This window comes from Salvelinus alpinus, chromosome 2 (genome assembly GCF_045679555.1).
Source record: "Salvelinus alpinus chromosome 2, SLU_Salpinus.1, whole genome shotgun sequence".
In the NCBI taxonomy this organism is placed as follows: domain Eukaryota; kingdom Metazoa; phylum Chordata; class Actinopteri; order Salmoniformes; family Salmonidae; genus Salvelinus; species Salvelinus alpinus.
This window is the reverse complement of record NC_092087.1, coordinates 47,313,293-47,334,425: the sequence shown is the minus strand read 5'-3', so window position 1 is coordinate 47,334,425 and position 21,133 is coordinate 47,313,293. Positions and strand designations below refer to the sequence as shown.

Sequence of the window (21,133 nt, the reverse complement as noted above, 5' to 3'; positions counted from 1 at the left end):
ATGTAAGAACGTTTGTAGCCAGTGTGTGTAAGTGCACAACGTTTGTAGCTTCACGGTCGTTTTGTTATTTTGTTGTTTTGTTAAAGTGTTTTTGTGTCGTGTTCATCTTCGTGGTGTTAATAAAAGAAGATGGCTTATTTTCCAACTGCTGCATTTTGGTCCGTTAATCCGCCACACGATCGTGACAACAGCAGGTGCTTTGCTGGATTCTAACAATGAAATTGACAAATGTATCAACCGTAATCTAACCAAATAACCGTAAAATTAGGCTACTCAAATTGGCCTAAACCGCACATGGTTTTACAAACCAGATTTAGCTTTTCCCGACACTTTTTCATATTTTTTGGGCACGTCAGAAGATGCTTCTTCGGTGGCTGCTACTTTTTTTAGGTGGCATGATCAAACGGTTAACCTCAAAGTTAGGCCACATAAAAACGTTAGTTTAAAAACAGCAACTGAATTCTCAGCCTACACACGTTCAATGTTATGCACTTCCAGCAACACCGCAGCAAAGCACGCGGTTTACCTGAACAGGCGCTGACATTTAGGTACCAGTTAGAGCATTAAAGGCAGGGGCGAAAATCTGATATCAACTTTGGAGGGGACAATTACATGACATTTTCTCAAGAGCAATTCCTGAGGGGGACACCAACAGTAGTGCTGTAACACATAGACTACGTTGTAATATGTTAAATGTATATTGAGGAACCATAATCACTACTACTGGATAATTGATAGGTACAGTAGTTAACTGAAGGGTTGTCCCAACTTGTTCAAATGTTTATATCATTATAATATTACTACTAATAATAGTTATAGCAGTGTTCCTTATCAGTCCAGTATGTATGCAGGTATTTGTATTTACAACCAGCAATACCAAGAAAGGCCAGTAGGTGGCAATGGTACTGTACACTGTACACTGTATGGGTGCAGTTTTCGTAAATACAATGAACATGGTGTGATCTCGTCTAAAATAATCTCCATTGAGAACCATCACAAAGTTGGTCTCCACTGGCCTGAGTCTACTACAATAGTTTTACAAGAACAAAAAGATACAAATGAGTACAGTTCTAAAAGCAAAATAACTACTTCAATAAATAACCCAAATAAATCAACCAAAATATCCTTCAGTCAGTGTCTCAACTCTTCAAACAGCAGCTATGGACAAGTTTGTCACACAAAGTATGCAATTTTAAATAAAATAACATTAAATAAATAATTAGTAAGTGTACTGTCATGTACTAAAAACTACTAAACAAAATAACAAATATCATACTATACACCAGGGGTTCTCAAACAGGGGTCCCTGGTGTAATTGAAAGGGGTCCGTGAAATAAAAAAGTGTAATGAACGTATTCAGTACCACAAGGTTTCCAGTAACTTTGCATATAATATAGAGGGGGTGGAGGTCCCTGAGGACCGCTCAAAACCTTGCCTGCCTTGCCTCAAAATATGCAGGGGTTCCAGTACCCCAAAAAAGGTTGCGAACCACTGCTATACACATTACTGAACAAAAGAACTGAACATATGTTTGTGGGTTTCAATGGATCCAAATTGCTGGCAGATATTTTCCCTCTTGAGACTGTCCAGCTTGTCTTTATGTACATTACAGACAACTATGCCGTCCAGTCTCTCTTGGCCCATGCTAGCCCGTAGCCAAGTCTTCAACCTGCGGAGTGCACTGAAACTCCTCTCAGCCTCACATGAAGACACTGGCACCCGAAACAAAATTCTGATCAGCACCTCAACTTGGTCAAACAACCCCCGCACCTCCAATGGAAGCCTCCTGAGGACCTCTGTTGCATCTCCACTGCTTTTACAGGGGTATTTGTTGTGAAAGAGAGGGATCTGCACTGAAAGAGAATCTATGTTCACCTCTGGTACTGATCTAGAGACTCATCCAAATCCCCCGTGAGAAGCGCTCTTTCCAACTTTTGTAGGACGTTTAGACTAGAGGTCGACCGATTATGATTTTTCAATGCCGATACCGATACCGATTATTGGAGGACAAAAAAGCCGAGACCGATTAATCGGCCGATTTTATGTAAAAAAAATGTTTTTTTTAAAATATATATATATCTATCATACACACACACACATTTTTGTAATAATGACAATTGCAACAATACTGAATGAACAATGAACACTTTTATTTTAACCTTTTATGGCTGCAGGCCGGTGTCGGGCTCAATATGACAACAGCCCGTCCAAGTGCAGGGCGCGAAATTCAAAATATATTTTTTAGAAATATTTAACTTTCACACATTAACAAGTCCAATACAGCAAATAAAATATACACATCTTGTGAATCCAGCCAACATGTCCGATTTTTTAAATGTTTTACAGCGAAAACACCACGTATATTTATGTTAGCTCACCACCAAATACAAAAAAGCACAGACATTTTTCACCGCACAGGTAGCTTGCACAAAACCAACCTAACTAACCAAGAACCAACCAAACTAACCAAGAAACAACTTCATCAGATGACAGTCTTATAACAAGTTATACAATAAATCTATGTTTTGTTCGAAAAATGTGCATATTTCAGGTATAAATCATAGTTTTACATTGCACCTGCAATCACAAATAGCACCGAAGCAGCTAGAACAATTACAGAGACCAAATTGAAATACCTAAATACTCATCATAAAACATTTATGAAAAATACATGTTGTACAGCAAATGAAAGACAAACATCTTGTGAATCCAGCCAATATTTCCGATTCTTTAAGTGTTTTACAGCGAAAACACAATATAGCATTATATTAGCTTACTACAGTAGCCAACCACACAACAGCATTGATTCGTTAGGCACGTTAGCGATAGCGAATAAACCAGCAAAAGATATTAATTTTTTCACTAACCTTCTCAAACTTCATCAGATGACAGTCCTATAACATCATATTACACAATACATATATGGTTTGTTCGAAAATGTGCATATTTAGCGGCACAAATCGTGGTTATACAATGTGAATACGTAGGCAAAATGCAATAAAAATGTCCGGAGAAATCTTGGAGAGGCACCTAATCTAATCAAATAACTATTCATAGACTTTACTAAAAAATACATGTTGGACAGCAAATTAAAGATAGCTTAGTTCTTAATGCAATCGCCGTGTTAGAATTCTAAAAATAACTTCAGTACGACATGCAGCTTACGTTATAGCGAGAGAGCGCCCCAAATCTGGGCGCAAACTAATAGTAAACATGTTCGACAGATATATGAAATAACATCATAAATGGGTCCTACTTTTGATGATCTTCCATCAGAATGTTGTACAAGGGGTCCTTCGTCCAGAACAATCGTTGTTTGGTTTGAGAATGGCCTTTTTCCCTCTCGATTTAGCAAGCAAAACTAGCCAAGTGGCGCTAAGCTCTCCTTCGTGAACAAACGCAGAGAACTCAACACGCCTAAACTCCCGAAAAAATTTCAATAATCTGATTAAACTATATTGAAAAAACATACTTTACGATGATATTGTCACATTTATCAAATAAAATCAAAGCCGGAGATATTAGCCGTCTATAACAACAGCTTTTCAGAAGCCAATGCGGAAGTCCTTTCCGCGTCTTTCTGAACAAAGGAAATTGGGGTCCTGTCATTCCAAGCTATCTCTTTTGACCATAGAAAGAGCTAGAGACCCCATTTCACCTCTCACAGCCTATTGACATCTAGTGGAAGGCGTATGAAGTGCATGTATACTAATAGATTTCAAGCAAAAGATTAGGGAGGCCCTGGAACAGATTTCAGATTTTTCAGATTTCAGATTTTTCACTTTCTGACAGGAAGTTTGCTGCAAAATGAGTTCTGTTTTACTCACAGATATAATTCAAACGGTTTTAGAAACTTGAGAGTGTTTTCTATCCAATAGTAATAATAATATGCATATTGTACGAGCAAGAATTGAGTACGAGGCCGTTTGAAATGGGCACCTTTTATCCAAGCTACTCAATACTGCCCCTGCAGCCATAAGAAGTTTTTAACTTAATATAATACATAAATACACACACACACACAGCTCTGAAGTGACAATGATACTGAAGTGTCTGCTTAGGAGACAAATACTCTCAACTGTTTGAATAAAAATAGAGTTTAAGTTACCTGTGATGAATGTTGAAAACAAAAACTAAATTCTATATGCAGGAAATCCTATTTTAATAATGGGCATGGTAAGAATTGACAACCAAAGTGCGAGTCATAATTCCCATGACACCTAGCAAAATCTGAAAAGCGGTTCTTTCATTTATTCCATAGGATATTTTTAGATTCACTTAAAATAAGGTCTGTGTTTCGTGTAGGCTTACATCACCGTGCCAATTTTATAACGGTAGATATCCATAGGACAAGGTAACTCTGATCAATATTGGCTAAATATAAGTGAAGATAAATGGATTTATGAAAATATGTTGACAAACGTTACCTTATCCTACTGAGATTTACACGGGTATCAAAACGTCGAGGCGGTTTAAGCCTGCACGAAACACAGACCTTATTTGAAGTAGATCAAGACATTCTCAATGGAAGACATGAACGGTAAAATAACGAAGGAACCCCTTTCAAATTCAGCCGCAAGTTATTACAGGAATTATAACGCGTCGACTATTTCTCTCTAAACCATATACCTTTGACTAATCCGAAAACTATCACCTTGAAAACAAAACGTTTATTCCGTTCCGTATTTTATCTAACGGGTGGCATCCATGAGTCTAAATATTCCTGTTACATTGCACAACCTTCAATGTTGTCATAGTTACGTAAAGTTCTGGCAAATTTGTTCGCAAAGAGCCCAAACTGTTGCATATACCCTGACTCTGCGTGCAATGAACGCAAGAGAAATGACACAATTTCACCTGGTTAATATTGCCTGCTAACCTGGATTTCTTTTAGCTAAATATGCAGGTTTAAAAATATATACTTGTGTATTGATTTTAAGAAAGGCATTGATGTTTATGGTTAAGTACACATTGGAGCAATGACAGTCATTGATTGATTGTTTTTTATAAGATAAGTTTAATGCTAGCTAGCAACTTACCTTAGCTTACTGCATTCGCTAACAGGCAGGCTCTTCGTGGAGTGCAATGTAATCAATGCAAGATTGAATTCCCCGAGCTGACAAGGTTAAAAATCTGTCGTTCTGCCTCGTTACCTAGGCCGTCATTGAAAATAAGAATGTGTTCTTAACTGACCTGCCTAGTTAAATAAAGATTAAATAAAGGTGTAATTTTTATTTATTTTTAATTAAAAATAAATTGGCAAATCGGCGCCCAAAAATACAGATTTCCGATTGTTATGAAAACTTGAAATCGTCAACCTCTAGTTTAGACTGTCCTGGTCAAAACGGTCGCCAAACTGAACCTCCACACCATCCAACATTTTAAAAAATTCTGCCCTATAGTGATCCACTGCTTTGCCAGCAAATCGTCTTGAGTGCGTCTCAATGGATTCAATAGAGTCAATCAATGTTGTTTCTCATACAGTCAAAGGTAGCTTTCGTCATTTCTCTTGTCCCTAAGAGATGACCGCACACACTCGACTGCAGCCTGCATACCAGAGACAGTCTGAGTTTTCTTCTGCAGTGAAATGTTTAGACATTCAAGCTCTCCAAGAACAGCAGAGGCAAGTGTGAGGCCCAACACAGTCTTGCCTTTGCTGAAGTGCTCGAATAAGCCACTGGCAGTTGAAGCTGTCTTGGATGCAGTTTTTGCCATCTCCTCTAGGCTGCTTAGTACCCGCTCATACTGCCCTAGCACAGCTCTAATAGATTATAGGTGTTTGCTATAATCTTTGCTACCTGGTGAAATAAAATAAAAAAGTTCACTAGCGACAATTTAGCTTTTGCAACGAGACCATTAAATATATTTAAGACAATGGTAGAAGAGAGTGTAGTTCTGTTCTGTTCAGTTTGGACTTCAGTTTATCGCTAACCTTATCACAGGGACTTTGAAGCACTCTAGCTGCATGCTGATCTTGGAATAAACTGACGATAGCAAAAATTCCATCTTTAACGACGCCACATAAATGGAATAGGTACTAGCTAGCTTGATGGTTAATATTTGCTTTAGTTTGCGTGCTAGCTCTGCAAATTCAGCTAGTGTGTGTGTGTGAACCCTGCCAACATAAAAAAAACATTGCTATGGCCGATTGACTAGATAAACCTCACGTCAGTTACGTGCATTGAGTGCCTTTCACACAGTAGATACGAACCCTCTTTTACCTTGCCAGCTAAGGAACTGGCAGTGGATCAAACCATTGTGAGGAAAAGGGCGGGGGTTGCAATCTTTTGAAACTTAAAAAACGCGCTATTAAGTGTCTATAATCAGCATAAGTGCTTTCATTGCGTAGTATTAATGTTATTGAAATTACATAGTTATGTTTACAGTGATATATTGGGGGGGACAAATCATATTTTTGTGTCCCCCCCGTCCCCCCTGGGATTTCCGCCTATGATTAAAGGTAAACTGATCAGTCCGAGTAGTGTGAACTCGCTTCGTCTTCTCTCCTCCGTTCCTTCCATCCTTTCCTTTCATTTACTGTGCTTATCAGTATACCTTCACTGCTCTGGCATATTATTAAACATGACTCACCAAACATAAATGAAATATGGAAACCCTTCTACATTTTAGAGACCATCAAACTCTTAACCACAAATGCAAGGTTTTTGTAGTTAAACTTTGTGCAGCTGTTAAAAACTTAAAACAAAAAGTCGAAGATAAAAAAAATTCTCAGACAGATAAGTTAGTTTGGTTTAAAAAATCGAATTGTCGGCAATAATGATACAAAATAACATCTGTTAAAGACAGATAGCTTGAGAACCTAAAAATAATTACCGATAAATGATTCTGAATGTTCAGCCTCCTTGTCCTCTGCAACATGACATTAGCCCACAGTTGCTATATGAGACATCTGTGGTTTTCCTGTGAACAAGCCCCACATCTACATTTCTATTGAAACATGTATTCTTTGTCCCAGTCACAGCCACCATCTTCTGTAAAGTCAGACTAACAGTATGTATGTAGCTCTCTAAAAAATGACATTGTTCATCCCTGATATGGCTGGTCATCTGTTTTTGCTCATCCTCCTTTTCGGTGAGTTATTTTTCCGCTCCATCTGTTTGTGCTACAGGATATTCCATTCTTCTTTCCCCTCTTTTAGTCTTTTACTTTAGGAACTCTTAATATTTCAACATGTAATGGTTATAATAAGTGTGTCTTATTCCACTGATCATCCTATTGATTTATATTTCTCTGTCATTATTTTACATTTTGTTCAGATAAGAATGACCACTTCTTGATAACATGGCTTTGAATGCATTACAGACTGTTCCGCTTCGCCAACTTGTGTAAAGTGTTCCCATCTCATGTTTTCTTATTTTTCATAATGGCAAAAAGAGCATGATAATGACCCACTTTGTTATGTCCAGATACCTTCCAGTACATCAAAGCCAAAGGTCAGTATCATTATTATGAATTTAAAGCTGCAATTTGTAACGCTTTTGGCTACCAGACAAAACAACGGGTTACCAAAATATTCAAATTTTAATTGACATATTTTCAATAAAAACGTTATTTTGATGAATTCATCCATACAATTTCATCCTTCCACGAGATGCTGTATACACTGGGTATACAAAACATTAACATTACATAGACTGACCAGGCAAATCCAGGTTCAAGCTATGATCCCTTATTGATATCACTTGCCACTTAAATCAGTAAATAGATGAAGGCGAGGAGACATGTTAAAGACATGCATTGTGTATGTGTGCCATTCAGAGGGGGAAAGGGCAAGACAAAATATTTAAGTGCCTTTGAACGGGGTATGGTAGAAGGTGCCAGAACTGCAACAGTGCTGGGTTTTTCACGCTCAACAGTTTCCTGTGTGTATCAAGAATGGTCCACCACCTTAAGGACTTCCTGCCAACTTGACACAACTGTGGGAAGGATTGGAGTCAACATGGGTCAGCATCCCCGTGGAATGAGACAGAAAGCAAGATTAATACAAATCTCCGCTGTTGAAAACCAAATGCTAGTCTAAAATAAAGGGAATATAATATCTAAATGCTTTTTACAGTGGAGATCAAGTTTATAAATTGCCTGGCTGGGCTGATGAGATAGTGGATTGAGCAGTCAAATGGAATAGTGAATAGACTAATTTTTCTTGTTTGCAAACGTTGCGCGCATCACCCTTGTGCGGCAACGTTTACAAACACAAAAAATTGTCTATTCACTATTCCATTTGACTGCTCAATTCTCTATGGTGACAGAACAGAACGCCAACAAAAAAAGCCTCTATTTACATGTTGCTTATGAGTGAATTTCACACTACTTTTGGATTATATTTGGAGTGTAAGGCTCGTATGAATGTCCTGCTTAATATAATGTTTGTGTCATCATTGCAAATCAACTGCATTATACTTAAATTACTTCAACTTCAACCAGTAAAATGTCTCTTTGGCTATCTTTTGCTACAGCCTATGGCCATATCAGTGAGCGTTAGCATTCTAGCTAACAACTTGCTGCATCCAAAATAGTTATTTTACAAAGATCACAACCAAATATAATCTTAGTGACTGTTCAAGCAAGAATCAAAATATCATTGTCAGCATAGGAGAGTCCCAAAAAGTTATTTTGTTTAGGAGTTTAAAAAAAACGAAATCTAGGCTATGTTGAATGGGAGCAGAAGGTGTGGCTTTCTTACTGCAGTCAAGAGTCACGTGCATCTGTACATGACGTCAGTGTGTCGTTCACTGGAAAGTATGGAAAGCCATTTGGGTCTTTGCATTTCAAACAAGATACACGTGAAATAACACTATTTGATGTGTCAAATAACACTATTTGAAGCATAAAATAAGCTTGTTGACCAATCAGGACCTGGATATGACTGTACGTCACATAATCATTTAACACGTTCGTTACTTTTTTACGTAGTTATTACAGATTGATTACACTATCACTTGTATTTCATATGTCACAGCGATTCACCGATATGTATGATGCTGGTAAAGTTTTGTCTTGTGCACCTGCCGCTGCAGCACAAGCACAGACACACTTCCCCAAGCTCTGGGACAGTTCTTGTCAGAAAAAAATCCATCACTTCCGTTGTTTGGCTGCGCCCATATAGCCACGTTCCAAAATGAGCATATGTCCTGGTGGAAGGATGAAAATAAAACACATTTACTCAGAACAATAATACGTCTTTAATGAATGACATGTCCTTAATCTTTTGTTTAAATGTTGGCAACCGTTTTACAAAAAGCAAAATGCCCATCGAAGCCGAAGATTATTGTGTGATAACTCCCTCCTAAGGGCTGTTCCTGGCACGTTCTCGTTGTTTATTGCTTAAATAGACAACAGTGTCTTAATTGTTTTTCTATTTCAAACTCATATAATATTAAGTGGTACATTATCTGTATGAGTAGTTAAACATTGAAAATTAATTTATAATTGAATTAAAAAAGACACTCCATCATCCCTCTGATCTCATAGATCTTCCTCAGCCCAGTCTAACAGTTATTCCTGCAGTCATCAATGAGAGAGACTCTGTTCAGCTGAACTGTCAGACTCCTCCATCTGTCTCTGAGTGTTTCTTCAAAATGGAAGGGCAAGTGGAATTCACCCTACCATCACCCTGTAATCAGACACTCACAGGAACACTACTGTTGAAGTGGACAGGTCAGAGTGCACCAGTTGAGGTCAAAATACAATGTCAGTACAGTGCTACAGGTTCACAGTTTAGATCCATATACAGTGAGCCGTCAACAGTGACAATTCAGGGTAAGAAGACTATTTGAATGGTTGTAACAATGTACTGTTGTGCCATCATTACCATGTTCCTCTTGAGATATGTTATCATATTGTGTGTTGTCATAAGCTATTACATGAAGCAATCAAGCAATATATTATATCTCCTTCATTTCCCATACTGTCGCTGCATGAGTTAATGGACTCAAGATCCTTAAGTCTGAAATAACAAGGAGGGACTAGGCTATCAGTACATTTCTCAAAACCACTAAATGCTAAATGCTTAATTCCTCTATTCTCACAGACATTCCTCAGGTGACAGTGAGTTCTACAGTCATCAGAGAGACAGAATCAGTTCAGCTGAGTTGTGAGACTCCTCCATCTCTCCGTGTGTCTCACTGTTACTTCTACATAGAGGGGGGTAAAAATCTTCCAGACTCATCGTGTACGCAGACAATAACAGGAACAGAGCTGCTCAAGAGGGCACATCAAACATTACCAGCTGTGGTCAAATTGACGTGTTACTACGCTGTAGGGAGGTCTCACACATCTCCTTTAAGTAACCCTGTCTCAGTCACTGTTCAGGGTAAGTAGGTGGTTTATAAAATTATACACTTCACTGTTATACTGTATTAATTATGCTCGTTCTGAAAATGAGATTTTCTGTCGTATTTCTTAAACGTCTTCATTTCACATAATGATAGGATTTACTGTACTTTGTACAAACATAAATGCTGACATAGTTGAACATTTTATTAATGGATTCTCCATACTGTTAGTATGTATGGATTACCTGTAATGTTTTTTAAATGCAACGTTCAAAGACACCCACCTCCTCCCAGGCTGACAGTGAGTTCAACAGTCATCAGAGAGAGAGACTCAGTTCAGCTGAGCTGTGACTCTCCTCCATCTGTCTCTGTGTCTCACTGTTACTTCTACACAGAGGGGAGAGATCCTAAACACTCACCCTGTACAAATTCACTCACGGGGACTGAGCTGCTCTCGTGGGCAGGTCAAAGTTCATCAGCTGAGATCTAACAGATGTTTTTACACAGTAGAAACTTACTATCCATCGATGCAAAGTGGTTCTGTCTCTTACTATTCTTGGTAAGAAATGTTATATTCAGATTGTCTTTAATGATTCTGTTTAAATCACAATCTCATCCAATGTCATTTTAAAAATAGTTGTTATGAAGACAATAAACATTTGAAATGTACATGTCAAAAGTAGAGTTCTAAGATCCCACGGGAAACAACCACAGAGACAGGCCAAAGTATAATCAAAGGTTCTTTATAAACTCAGCTTGACACAGTAATACACAGTATCACTACGGCCCTATTAGAAACTTATAAATAGGCTGGGATTTAGGGCTGTAGACTAACTAGAAGCAACGAGCCAAACTAACACAGCAGTTGATTCCCGATCGGTGGCCAATGTTCATTCGGGTCTCTCCGAGCAGGGTTTGTTCATTCGGTTCTACCCGAGCAGGATTAGTTCGGCTCTACCCGAACAGGGTTCGGCTCTTCCTCCCGAGCAGGGATCGTTAGTCGATGGCTGGTCTGGTAGTCGATTGCTGGTTTGGTGTTCAACGGCAGGTCGCCTTCTGTCCCTCGCTCCTCACCGGCCTGGCTGCATGGTAGAGTTGGGTGTAGCCTCTCAGCTGCGTCAGGCGTGTCCTCCGTGTCTGTAGTCGTGGGGGACAGAAAACATACAATTAGAGGATGTACTGGCCAACAATTGGGGTCACACTCACACGCTTGAAACAAGCACTTTCCTTAAATAGTGCTGTAGAGTTTTGTGATTTGTTTCTTTCCTACAGCAGGGGACCAGCGGAGAGGTGCAGGGAGTCGGTCGAGTGGTCCCTGGTTCAGCTCCATTTAATTCCAGTTCTGGGTGTTTAGCAATTCGTTTTGGGAGGGAGGAGGTGATAGAGATTTGGCAACAGCTGTCTCAATGTCACTTTAGTCCATGCTAATCTGTGGAATCACAGCACACCACACAAGCAAGCAAAAATAGTCCATGCGATTCAATTTGATTTCACATGTGAGAATGTAAGGAAATAAGTGAAAGGCAATCGTTGTAAACACACAGCACACATGATTAAAGGCACTCATAAATAGGAATGATGTCAAATCAGACATGCTGATACGTAATATAAAGAGAATGGCAGGCTCGAGTTCAGTAAAAGTCAGTGTCACTTGTGACATATAAACTCAGCAAAAAAAGAAACTTCCCTTTTTCAGGACACTGTCTTTCAAAGATAATACGTAAAAATCCAAATAACTTGCAGATCTTCATTGTAAAGGGTTTAAACACTGTTTCCCATGCTTGTTCAATGAACCATAAACAATTAATGAACATGCACCTGTGGAACGGTCGTTAAGATACTAACAGCTTACAGACGTTAGGCAATTAAGGTCACAGTTATGAAAACTTAGGACACTAAAGAGGCCCTTCTACTGACTCTGAAAAACACCAAAAGAAACATGCCCAGGGTCCCTGCTCATCTGTGTGAACGTGCCTTAGGCATGCTGCAAGGAGGCATGAGGACTGCAGATGTGGCCAGGGCAATAAATTGCAATATCCGTACTGTGAGACGCCTAAGACAGCGCTACAGGGAGACAGGGCGGACAGCTGATAGTCCTCGCAGTGGCAGACCATGTGTAACAACACCTGCACAGGATCGGTACATCCAAACATCACACCTGCGGGACAGGTACAGGATGGCAACAACAACTGCCAGGGTTACAACAGGAACGCACAATCCCTCCATCAGTGCTCAGACTGTCCGTAATAGGCTGAGAGAGGCTGGACTGAGGGCTTGTAGGCCTGTTGAAAGGCAGGTCCTCACCAGACATCACCGGCAATGTCGCCTATGGGCACAAACCCACCGTCGCTGGACCAGACAGGACTGGCAAAAAGTGCTCTTCACTGACGAGTCGCGGTTTTGTCTTACCAGGGATGATGGTCGGATTCGCGTTTATCGTGAAGGAACGAGCGTTACACCGAGGCCTGTACTCTGGAGCGGGATCGATTTGGAGGTGGAAGGTCCGTCATGGTCTGGGGCGGTGTGTCACAGCATCATCGGACTGAGCTTGTTGTCATTGCAGGCAATATCAACACTGTGCGTTACAGGGAAGACATTCTAATCCCTCATGTGGTACCCTCACTGAAGGCTCATCCTGACATGACCCTCCAGCATGACAATGCCACCAGCCATACTGCTCGTTCTGTGCGTGATTTCCTGCAAGACAGAAATGTCAGTGTTCTGCCATGGCCAGCGAAGAGCAAGGATCTCAATCCCATTGAGCACATCTGGGACCTGTTGGATTGGAGGGTGAGGGCTAGGGCCATTCCCCCCAGAAATGTCCGGGAACTTGCAGGTACCTTGGTCGAAGAGTGGGGTAACATCTCACAGCAAGAACTGGCAAGTCTGGAGCATTCCATGAGGAGGAGATGCACTGCAGTACTTAATGCAGCTGGTGGCCACTCCAGATACTGACTGTTACTTTTTATTTTGACCCCCCCGTTGTTCAGGAATACATTATTCCATCTTGTCATGTTCATACAAATATTTACACATGTTAAGTTTGCTGAAAATAAACGCAGTTGACAGTGAGAGGATGTTTCTTTTTTGATGAGTTTACATTACATTCAAATAGAGTGATGCAAAACAAAACAAATCAAATCAAATCAAGGTTATTTTATATAGCCCTTCGTACATCAGCTAATATCTCGAAGTGCTGTACAGAAACCCAGCCTAAAACCCCAAACAGCAAGCAATGCAGGTGTAGAAGCACGGTGGCTAGGAATAACTCCCTAGAAAGGCCAAAACCTAGGAAGAAACCTAGAGAGGAACCAGGCTATGAGGGGTGGCCAGTCCTCTTCTGGCTGTGCCGGGTGGAGATTATAACAGAACTATGCCAAGATGTTCAAAATGTTCATAAGTGACAAGCATGGTCAAATAATAATCATGAATAATTTTCAGTTGGCTTTTCATAGCCGATCATTAAGAGTTGAAAATAGCAGGTCTGGGACAGGTGGCGGTTCCATAACCGCAGGCAGAACAGTTGAAACTGGAATAGCAGCAAGGCCCGGTGGACTGGGGACAGCAACGAGTCATCATGCCCGGTAGTCCTGACGTATGGTCCTAGGGCTCAGGTCCTCCGAGAGAGAGAAAGAAAGAGAGAAGGAGAGAATTAGAGAGAGCCAAGATTTTCAAAATGTTCATAAATGACAAGCATGGTCAAATAATAATCAGGAATAAATGTCAGTTGGCTTTTCATAGCCGATCATTAAGAGTTGAAAACAGCAGGTCTGGGACAGGTAGGGGTTCCATAACCGCAGGCAGAACAGTTGAAACTGGAATAGCAGCAAGGCCAGGCGGACTGGGGACAGCAAGGAGTCATCATGCCCGGTTTGCCGTGACGTATGGTCCTAGGGCTCAGGTTCTCCGAGAGAGAAGAAAGAAAGAGAGAAAGAGAGAATTAGAGAGAGCATACTTAAATTCACACAGGACACTGGATAAGATAGGAGAAGTACTCCAGGTATAACCAACTGACCCTAGCCCCCCGACACATAAACTACTGCAGCATAAATACTGGAGGCTGAGACAGGAGGGGTCAGGAGACACTGTGGCCCCATCAGAAGAAACCCCCGGACAGGGCCAAACAGGAAGGATATAACCCCACCCACTTTGCCGAAGCACAGCCCCCGCACCACTAGAGGGTTATCTTCAACCACCAACTTATAATCCTGAGACAAGGCCGAGTATAGCCCACAAAGATCTCCACCACAGCACAAACCAAGGGGGGGCGCCAACCCAGACAGGAAGATCACGTCAGTAACTCAACCCACTCAAGTGACGCACCCCTCCCAGGGACGGCATGAAAGAGCACCAGTAAGCCAGTGACTCAGCCCCTGTAATAGGGTTAGAGGCAGAGAATCCCAGTGGAGAGAGGGGAACCGGCCAGGCAGAGACAGCAAGGGCGGTTCGTTGCTCCAGAGCCTTTCCGTTCACCTTCACACTCCTGGGCCAGACTACACTCAATCATATGACCTACTGAAGAGATAAGTCTTCAGTAAAGACTTAAAGGTTGAGACCGAGTCTGCGTCTCTCACATGGGTAGGCAGACCGTTCCATAAAAATGGAGATCTATAGGAGAAAGCCCTGCCTCCCGCTGTTTGCTTAGAAATTCTAGGGACAACTAGGAGGCCTGCGTCTTGTGACCGTAGCGTACGTATAGGTATGTACGGCAGGACCAGGAAAGATAGGTAGGAGCAAGCCCATGTAACGCTTTATAGGTTAACAGTAAAACCTTGAAATCAGCCCTTGCCTTAACAGGAGGCCAGTGTAGGGAAGCTAGCACTGGAGTAATATGATCGAATTTCTTGGTTCTAGTCAGGATTCTAGCAGCCTTATTTAGCACTAACTGAAGTTTATTTAGTGCTTTATCCGGGTAGCCGGAAAGTAGAGCATTGCAGTAGTCTAACCTAGAAGTAACAAATGCATGGATTAATTTTTCTGCATCTTTTTTGGACAGAAAATTTCTGATTTTTGCAATGTTACGTAGATGGAAAAAAGCTGTCCTTGAAACAGTCTTGATATGTTCGTCAAAAGAGAGATCAGGGTCAAGAGTAACGCCGAGGTCCTTCACAGTTTTATTTGAGACGACTTTACAACCATCAAGATTAATTGTCAGATTTAACAGAAGATCTCTTTGTTTCTTGGGACCTAGAACAAGCATCTCTGTTTTGTCCGAGTTTAAAAGTAGAAAGTTTGCAGCCATCCACTTCCTTATGTCTGAAACACAGGCTTCTAGCGAGGGCAATTTTGGGGCTTCACCATGTTTCATTGAAATGTACAGCTGTGTGTCATCCGCATAGCAGTGAAAGTTAACATTATGTTTTCGTATAACATCCCCAAGAGGTAAAATATATAGTGAAAACAATAGTGGTCCTAAAACGGAACCTTGTGGAACACCGAAATGTACAGTTGTTTTGTCAGAGGACAAACCATTCACAGAGACAAACTGATATCTTTCCGACAGGTAAGATCTCAACCAGGCCAGAACTTGTCCGTGTAGACCAATTTGGGTTTCCAGTCTCTCCAAAAGAATGTGGTGATCGATGGTGTCAAAGGCAGCACTAAGGTCTAGTAGCACGAGGACAGATGCAGAGCCTCGGTCTGACGCCATTAAAAGGTCATTTACCACCTTCACAAGTGCAGTCTCAGTGCTATGATGGGGTCTAAAACCAGACTGAAGCATTTCGTATACATTGTTTGTCTTCAGGGAGGCAGTGAGTTGCTGCGCGACAGCTTTTTCTAAAAATTTTGAGAGGAATGGAAGATTCAATATAGGCCGATAGTTTTTTATATTTTCCGGGTCAAGGTTTGGCTTTTTCAAGAGAGGCTTTATTACTGCCACTTTTAGTGAGTTTGGTACACATCCGGTGGATAGAGAGCCGTTTATTATGTTCAACATAGGAGGGCCAAGCACAGGAAGCAGCTCTTTCAGTAGTTTAGTAGGAATAGGATCCAGTATGCAGCTTGAAGGTTTAGAGGCCATGATTATTTTCATCATTGTGTCAAGAGATATAGTACTAAAACACTTAAGTGTCTCTCCCGATCCCAGGCCCTGGCAGAGCTGTGCAGATCCAGGACAGCTAAGCCCTGGAGGAATACGCAGATTTAAAGAGGAGTCCGTAATTTGCTTTCTAATGATCATGATTTTTTCCTCAAAGAAGTTCATGAATTTATTACTGCTGAAGTGAAAGCCATCCTCTCTTGGGGAATGCTGCTTTTTAGTTAGCTTTGCAACAGTATCAAAAAGAAATTTTGGATTGTTCTTATTTTCCTCAATTAAGTTGGAAAAGTAGGATGATCGAGCAGCAGTGAGGGCTCTTCGGTACTGCACGGTACTGTCTTTCCAAGCTAGTCGGAAGACTTCCAGTTTGGTGTGGCGCCATTTCCGTTCCAATTTTCTGGAAGCTTGCTTCAAAGCTCGGGTATTTTCTGTATACCAGGGAGCTAGTTTCTTATGACAAATGTTTTTCGTTTTTAGGGGTGCAACTGCATCTAGGGTATTGCGCAAGGTTAAATTGAGTTCCTCAGTTAGGTGGTTAACTGATTTTTGTCCTCTGACGTCCTTGGGTAGGCAGAAGGAGTCTGGAAGGGCGTCAAGGAATTTTTGTGTTGTCTGAGAATTTATAGCACGACTTTTGATGCTCCTTGGTTGGGGTCTGAGCAGATTATTTGTTGCGATTGCAAACGTAATAAAATGGTGGTCCGACAGTCCAGGATTATGAGGAAAAACATTAAGATCTACAACATTTATTCCATGGGACAAAACTAGGTCCAGAGTATGACTGTGGCAGTGAGTAGGTCCAGAGACATGTTGGACAAAACCCACTGAGTCGATGATGGCTCCGAAAGACTTTTGGAGTGGGTCTGTGGACTTCTCCATATGAATATTAAAATCACCAAAAATTAGAATATGATCTGCTATGACTACAAGGTCTGATAGGAATTCAGGGAACTCAGAGAGGAACGCTGTATATGGCCCAGGAGGCCTATAAACAGTAGCTATAAAAAGTGATTGAGTAGGCTGCATAGATTTCATGACTAGAAGCTCAAAAGACGAAAACGTCATTTTTTTTTTTGTAAATTGAAATTTGCTATCGTAAATGTTAGCAACACCTCCGCCTTTGCGGGATGCACGGGGGATATGGTCACTAGTGTAACCAGGAGGTGAGGCCTCATTTAACACAGTAAATTCATCAGGCTTAAGCCATGTTTCAGTCAGGCCAATCACATCAAGATTATGATCAGTGATTAGTTCATTGACTATAACTGCCTTTGAAGTGAGGGATCTAACATTAAGTAACCCTATTTTGAGATGTGAGGTATCACGATCTCTTTCAATAATGGCAGGAATGGAGGAGGTCTTTATCCTAGTGAGATTGCTAAGGCGAACACCGCCATGTTTAGTTTTGCCCAACCTAGGTCGAGGCACAGACACAGTCTCAATGGGGATGGCTGAGCTGACTACACTGACTGTGCTATTGGCAGACTCCACTAAGCTGGCAGGTTGGCTAACAGCCTGCTGCCTGGCCTGCACCCTATTTCATTGTGGAGCTAAGGGAGTTAAAGCCCTGTCTATGTTCGTAGATAAGATGAGAGCACCCCTCCAGCTAGGATGGAGTCCGTCACTCCTCAACAGGCCAGGCTTGGTCCTGTTTGTGGGTGAGTCCCAGAAAGAGGGCCAATTATCTACAAATTCTATCTTTTGGGAGGGGCAGAAAACAGTTTTCAACCAGCGATTGAGTTGTGAGACTCTGCTGTAGAGCTCATCACTCCCCCTAACTGGAAGGGGGCCAGAGACAATTACTCGATGCCGACACATCTTTCTAGCTGATTTACAGGCTGAAGCTATGTTGTGCTTGGTGACCTCTGACTGTTTCATCCTAACATCGTTGGTGCCGACGTGGATAACAATATCTCTATACTCTCTACACTCACCAGTTTTAGCTTTAGCCAGCACCATCTTCAGATTAGCCTTAACGTCGGTAGCCCTGCCCCCTGGTAAACAGTGTATGATCGCTGGGTGATTCGTTTTAAGTCTAATACTGCGGGTAATGGAGTCGCCAATGACTAGGGTTTTCAATTTGTCAGAGCTAATGGTGGGAGCCTTCGGCGTCTCAGACCCCGTAACGGGAGGAGTAGAGACAAGAGAAGACTCGGCCTCAGACTCCGACTCGCTACTCAATGGGGAAAACCGGTTGAAAGTTTCTGTCGGCTGAATGAGCGACACCGGTTGAGCATTCCAACAGCATTTCCCTCCAGAAGCCATGAGAAAATTGTCCGGCTGCGGGGACAGTGCGGGGGGATTTATACTAACGTTACTATCTGTACTTACTGGTGGCACAGACGCTGTTTCACCCTTTCCTACACTGAAATTACCCTTGCCTAACGATTGCGTCTGAAGCTGAGCTTGCAGCACAGCTATCCTCGCCGTAAGGCGATCATTCTCCTGTATATTATGAGTACAGCGAATGCAATTAGAAGACATCATGTTAATGTTACTACTTAGCTTCGGCTGTTGAAGGTGCTGACGAACCATGTCCAGATAAAGCGTCCGGAGTGAAAAAGTTGAATGAGGGAAAAAAGTTGTGATGGAAAAACTAAAAATATAAACGGTAATTAAAAAAAAAAAAAAAAAAACGTAAAGTTGTCAGCTAGCAAAGCAAAGCTAGCAAAGTAAAGTTGGCAACAAAACGCACAGCAACAAAACGCACAGCAACACGTCTGCAAATTCAAGAGACTCTGTTCTTTCCTAACAGATCCAAAACCAGACATTACAGTCTATTTTGATAAGGACTTCACCATCATCTGTTTGATTCGTGGATCCGTCAGTCCTGACACCACCTGTAACCTGTATGTTGGAGAGGAGAGTCAGCCATCCTTCACAGCAAAGATCAAGAAGAGAAAAACCCTCTCAGCTTCCAATCAGGGGTTCTGTAGATTCACTGTAACTGAGAGTGACCTGGTCAGTAGTCTTCAGTCAGTGAGGCGTAAGGAGGTGAGCTGTGACTACAGAGTGAGCTCTGGACCAAACTCTCTCTCCACGCAGTGATGGGAAAAGCTTTACAGGTGAGTCATTATCTAAACAAATCTATCAGGGCTGCAGGTCTTCATGATCTGACTCACCTTGATTTTAGCATCTTCTTAGTATGACTATATTAATTCTGACCAACAAACAAAATACCACATTTCAATCCCAAATTATTTCAGATCTGGTGGGAGTTCACATCAGTAATCCAACAACTATACAGACACCTTCTATAGCAGGTAGGCTACACATTTGTGCTTTTATAGTGGCACTGCTGTTATTTTAAAGCAAAGCAAGTTTCAGCAATAAGAATAGTTGTGTTAATGTGTAAATGAAACTGTTCTGTAGATATGACACCAGCCTCAACACCAATGCCTGGGATCATCAGCACAAGTAATATAATGTCTGTGTTCATCTAGTCGAGTGTTTAGATCGTATCTATGCGCTGTTATGCTTCTGCTGTTAGATAACATGGTGACCTTATTCTTGGAAGCTGTCATACAACAATCAACACCTTATCTGTTCTGAAAGACCTTATCACCTTACGAATTGGTCTTATCATCTCTATAATGAGGAGAAATATAATCTACCAGGGCTGGAAGCAATCTGTCCGTAGTGATTTTTATAGTCCTACTTTGCCCACTTTGAATAGATAAGTCATGAAGGTATTTCAAAAGGCCAACAACACCATGATGATCATTAATACGATCATTAATAAAATGCTAATTTCATTAATATGTGTTTTCTCAGTGGGTTTGACTCCAGGTCCTAGATCTACTTTGCCTCCCAGCACGACAGTGAGTCCTACAGAAGGTGTGCTGGGCCTCTAAATGACCATCTCTGCAAATACTAATTGTACAGTCAAGAGTTTAGATTATGGGCCTGTAAAATTAAGTGACCCAAATGTGAATGTAAAACCTTATTCTTGTGTAGTCATATTGCTTCTCACTTTCAACTGTTACTTGTACCTTTACCCCAGACACCACAGTGACACCAACTACCAGTAAGTAGATCCACCAATTTAAACTTAGTTTGCAAATACAATATCTTTGTTCACATTCATTAACTAAAGCTCTGACCGGTTAACTAATAGATGTATTCATAGTTGCTTGTAATTCCAGTCCATATTTTTAACCACTTTTAGTCCATCTGATTTGTAGGTAATGTGCAGTGTACTTCTCTCTTTCTGCTTAATTAATGACCTTAGATATTACATTCATTTACATTTGTTCTTGTGTAATATGAGTAATCTCTTCTCACCAGGTTTGACCTCCCCTTTGACCCCTAGCACGGCAGTGAATCCTTTATCAGGTCTCTTAGTCATCTTTATCTAGTTAGCAAATATAAGTAAAACACATAGAGTAGCTTATCTTCTCCATGTTTTTTTTTTCCATCACAAATTTGCCTCATTACAAAAAGAGGTTGATATTTGATTGATTAAAATCAACCCATTTAGATGTATTTTTGTATAATCAGATCCAATGATTTGCTTTGCATCAGGGTCGACTGTTTGCTGTACTTTGACCACTGACACCCCAGCGAGTCCAACTGAAAGTAAGTATAGCCAATAGGTTTCATTTAGTTTGCTAAATATTTGTGTCTATTAATGCATAAACCAGTATACAAATATAGCCAAATGTGAATTCTGTCAAAGGTTTAGGATTAATCAAACAATTTGTCTCTTCTTAGAAATATTTACATAACTCTGTTATTAAACTGTCCTTCTCTCTTGCATGTGCCCAGGAGGTCAAGAAAGCATTCTGGGTAAGTATCC

General features: G+C 41.0%; 1 long non-coding RNA gene across 1 annotated transcript; it reads left to right on the top strand.

Annotated features, from left to right (window-relative positions):
* The first annotated feature begins 20,283 nt into the window (after positions 1-20,283).
* Positions 20,284-20,914, top strand: LOC139550947 (uncharacterized). Its single transcript, XR_011670157.1, has 3 exons — positions 20,284-20,362; positions 20,623-20,670; positions 20,860-20,914. It is a non-coding gene; the product is annotated as an uncharacterized lncRNA (long non-coding RNA).
* Positions 20,915-21,133: the final 219 nt, after the last annotated feature.